The sequence below is a fragment of the Cervus canadensis genome, chromosome 3 (genome assembly GCF_019320065.1).
Source record: "Cervus canadensis isolate Bull #8, Minnesota chromosome 3, ASM1932006v1, whole genome shotgun sequence".
Classification (NCBI taxonomy): domain Eukaryota; kingdom Metazoa; phylum Chordata; class Mammalia; order Artiodactyla; family Cervidae; genus Cervus; species Cervus canadensis.
In genome coordinates this window covers 65,534,466-65,539,249 of record NC_057388.1, presented here as the reverse complement: position 1 = coordinate 65,539,249, position 4,784 = coordinate 65,534,466, and the positions used below count along the sequence as shown (strand labels likewise).

At 41.5% G+C, this 4,784-nt stretch overlaps 1 long non-coding RNA gene across 1 annotated transcript; it reads right to left on the bottom strand.

The window, feature by feature from the left end:
- Positions 1-2,215: 2,215 nt before the first annotated feature.
- Positions 2,216-4,300, bottom strand: LOC122438467. The gene is made up of 3 exons (XR_006268559.1): positions 4,220-4,300; positions 3,751-3,980; positions 2,216-2,454 (listed from the first exon to the last, which is right to left on the bottom strand). It is a non-coding gene; the product is annotated as an uncharacterized LOC122438467 (long non-coding RNA).
- Positions 4,301-4,784: the final 484 nt, after the last annotated feature.

Sequence of the window (4,784 nt, the reverse complement as noted above, 5' to 3'; positions counted from 1 at the left end):
ATAGGAGGCAGGTGGGATGGGTGGAGAAAAGAGGGCGATTTGAGAGGGTGGGAGGGAGGAGGGAGCCATCCTTCTCTGAGAACATCTTATGTACAACTTTGACTCTTAGATCATAGTAATGCTTCCCATACCCCCTAGGTGAATAAATTAATAATTCAAAGGAACCAAGATGTGGGGGGAACTCAAACTGGAGTGACACATGAATTAACTCTATTGCATCCAGACTGGGTACTAAGGCTAAAGACAAAAAGAACTGTGTATAAGTGCAGTGTTTCTTTTCTTTTTTTTTTTTGCCTGTGCTGGGCAACTTGCATGATCTTAATTCATCAACCAGGGATTGAACCCAAGCCCTTGGCGGTGAAAGCTTGAAAGCCTGTAGTCTTAATCATTGGGCAACCAGGGAATTCCCTCACTGGTTTTTTCTCTTCTTTTTTAAAATAGTATTTATTTATTTATTTTTGACTGTGCTGGATTTTTGTTGCTGCGCATGGGTTTTCTCTAGTTGCGTTTCTCGGGCTTCTCATTGCAGTGGCTTCTCTTGTGGGCTTCTCTGGTGGCTCAGTTAAGAATCTGCCTGCCATGTAGGAGACCCAGGTTCAATCCTTGGGTCAGGAAGATCCCCTGGAGAAGGGAATGACAATCCACTCCAGTATTCTTGCCTGGAGAATTCCATGGATAGAGGAGCCTGTTAAAATACTGTCCATGGGGTCGCAAAGAGTCCAACATGACTGAGAAATTTTCACTTTCTCTTGTTGTGGCGTACGGGCTCTAAACATCTAGGCTTCAGTAGTTGTGGCACAAGCGCTTACTTGCTCCGAGGAATGTGGAATCTTCCCAGATCAGGGATCAAACCAGTGTCCCCAGCACTGGCAGGCAGATTCTTAACTGGTGGATCACCAGAAAGTCCCAATGCTAGCTTTCTCAGAGGAGTATGGGTTAGCAGGTCTGGAATTGCTTTATGTATATGGTGGAATTGAACAAGTAAGTAAATATATTGTAGATAATGAGACCTGGGTTTTACTGTTGGAGACTGACATGACAAATAAGAAGAGGAGCCAGTATAAAATGAACCCTGGAGTATTAGTTTGGAATCATAAGTATCAGTATAAATTCATGGTTTTTAATATATATACAAAAAGAGAGAGGCGGGGGTTAGATATAAGGGCCTAAAAGTATACTACCCCAGTGATGATGAACACATCTACAACCCAATATCTGTATCTCTACACACCAGTCTCTAATGAAAGGACTCAGGGCTTTTGGAGAAGTGGTTGATTCCCAGCCAAGGTGTGGAATACACCAGATGAGCCTAGAGCATCCTGAGGGCCAGAAAATAGGAACACGCTCCAAAAAAAAAGATGAGTCTGTTAAAAAAGACCACAGGAACTATGAAGGAGACAAAGGCTGAAACAGTCTGAGCCACAAAATAAATAACATTAGAACTGAATTCTAACCTAGAATAAAATTAATACACACAAAACAAATATCCACACTAACATGATAAGGAAACAACTAAACATATATACACATAACATAAAGTTTACCGCCATCACCACATTTAAGTGTACAGTTTTGTGGCGTTAAGGTCACTCACACTGTTGTACAGTCATCCCCACCTCCATCTCCAGAGCTCTTTTCATCTTGCAAAACTGAAACTGCCTGTTTCTCCTTTGGTAACCACCATCCTGCTTTCTGCCTCTATGGATCTGACTACTCCAGGTACCTCATCTAAGTGGAATCACATGGTATTTGTCCTTTTGTGACTGGCTTATTTCACTTAATGTAATGTCCTCCAGGTTCATCCATGTTGTAGCATGTGTTAGAATCTCCTCCCTTTTTAAAGGCTAAGTGATATTCTGTTGTGTGTATATACTACATATTGTTTATCTGTGGACATGGGTTGCCTCTAGCCCTTGGCTGTTGTGAACAATGCTGCTAAGAACATATGAGATCCTGCTCTTATATTTACAAATTCTTCACTAAATTATCAGATGTTTACAATATCTCCTGGAACCTGGGATCATTATTACATTTTTGTTTTCCAGATGAGCATTCAAAGTTTCATGGTTACTTTGTGGCAGAACAGGGTCTGGAACGCAGGTTTTCCAAATCAACAGTTCTTTTTAAATTTTTATTTATTTCAGCCAGTTTCAGCTAATGATATTCTTTTATTTTAGTTTTTAAATTCATGAGTAATTTCAAGCATACGGAAGAGTTCCAGGATAGTGTAAAGTACTCCCACTTCACAACCATTAACAGTTTGTCACTGTGCCAGTTACCAATGTATAGCTGCCGTGCTCCAAATCCATCCTTGAGTGTGCTGTCTGTTGTCCTGGAACTGGACGCTCTTGATGGTTCTCTGTTGCCAGCTGGCTCCATGCAAATCAACAGTTCTTAACTTCCAGTTCCATTGACTAGCCATGGGAGACCATGGATATTGTTCCTTTGCTTTTCCTAGGAAGAGAAATACTGCCTAGAATAATCTCCCCCTGGGAACTTTACTGGATAATAGAGAGAGGAACAACCACCCTAGATTTCCAAAACAGTGGGGTATCACTACTCTGGCTTTCCAAAACAACCTAAAACATGTTCAGGGGTCCAGAGTGAATATGGCTCTTTTACTATGAACTCTTTTTTTCCTATTCTGGGAGCCTCTGAGGCCTGGGGTGACAAGGTGAGGGGGGTGCATCCCCTAAACCCACAAGGATGGGGGCTGCTCCAGGATCCTAAGTCAGTTCCCCTAGACATCTCCTTCCATAGAGATCAGGGCATCTTATGCCCACAGGTCTCTGGCTGGATGTGAGGGGAATAAAAGGGAGACCTGGGCTGGGAGGGTGCAGTGGGACAGCATTGGCTTCTGGGGTAACTGGTACTCAGAGCCACCCCACTGTGCCTGGCCCACAGGAAATGCTGTCTCCAGCCTTGCTGAAAGGCACCAAAAACATTAACTGCCTGCAATTTTGACATGTCAGATATTTAATAAGGAACAAATTAGCACTTGGGTCTTTTTTTTTTTTTTTTCTGAGACAATCCAATTTCTATGCCAGGCACCAACTTCTATATTTCAAAATGCATTTTTGAAGGTTAATTAGAGAAGCGGCAGAGATAGTGTTTTCCAAGAGGGATTTTTCTGGTTCCTTCCAGGTCTGTGGATAGCAAAAAAAATAACTTTCAGACACTGTAAATTGAGTATGTGAAGCTGTGAGAATAAACCCATCTCATTAGTCATCGTGTCAATTACAGTATCTAAGGAACAATTTTGTAGCAATAGCATATTTATTTGATGTTGTGAAAGCTACCTGGACCCACAGTTAGGATGGTATTTGCTCTTAATGCTCCGAGTACCTCTTTAACAAAATGGCACTCCATAAAAATTTAGTGTGTTCCTACTGTAATTAAATGGCCCTCGTCATTTTTGCATTTATGATATAAACTATAATGGCTGTAAAATCCTGCAATTAACTTTCCTTGCGCCAACATTTCATACTTGAGAAATTCTCATTACAAATTTCATTACTGATTCACTTATCTGTAATTTGTCCTATGTAACCTAAAGAATATTAACAAATTTAGAGTCACTTTTGCTCTATTAAAAACTAAATATAAAAGTCTTTCACGTAGCAAGTCAATCTTGATATTGCAAATGGTGGAAGTATGGTATTGAGAATGGGAAGAGAAAGAGATCACAAGCTTGAGAAGAGTGGGGTGAACATGGAGTGATGTAATTTGGGTACCTTTGGGCTCACCCACCTTCTCAGCGAGAGGCGCAAACACCATTGGCCAAGTCCCAGGGGAACAGAGCATAATGCACATGGGGAAATGGCGGGGAAGGGAGGTGAAGAACTGGGGTATCATGTCCAGGCCTGGGAATTCTGTCCACTTCTGCTCGGTGCTCCTTTCTCTCTTGGGGGCTGAGTTGGCTGGAGCAACTCCTGCAGGGTTGTAACTGGCTCTTTTGCTCAATGACTTTGGTAGAAAGTCTGTTGAAGAAACTTTGTCATTACCAGTGGAGAAGTGGAAAAAGAGTTCAACAGGGGAGGAAAAGGTGACTGGGATATGCCACATGCATTTCAATTTTCCATCTCACAGGGCACAGATTGGTTTGAGGTAAGACCTGGAGAAACTTTCTACCTCCTCTCTCCCCAGATACCCCTCTGCCCACTTTTTAAAGCAGAAACAAATCTACACCCACCTCAGAGTGAAATGAAAGTTGACTAACCTGGTATGCCGAAACTGGAATTCTAGTTCTCATCCTGTCACCTCTGTGCTGGGTGACTGGGACAAGCTTTGTGACGTGTCTGAGAAAGAAAGGGGTTTCACTAGAACGACCACTGATATTCCCTAAGGTCCCCCAAGGACAGTTCATTTCCTCGTAGATTAAACCCAGAACCTCTCTTCATCCAACAAATGGGTAGGTGACCATTGGACCAGAAGCCCTGGGTTTCCATAACAGTGATCTCCACCACAAGCGGCCTGAGTCAATATTTCCCCCTCAATAACATCCTATCTCAGCATTTCACTGCCTTCCATAACTGCATTCATTTTATTCTAATTTGTAATTAACTTTTACAAAATTAAATTGGAGATAGAAAATTACTGTCCCGACATAAATAATCCTGCTGCTGGATGTGGCAGTGTTAACACAATCAACAATACAATTCATAAATGAAAGAAATGTTGTCATACTTATTACTTCTGTGTGCTCCATCTTTTATAGAATATTACAGTGTAAATTGAAATTTTATATGATTTAATAAACCTCAAAAAGATATTATGGCCAAGTA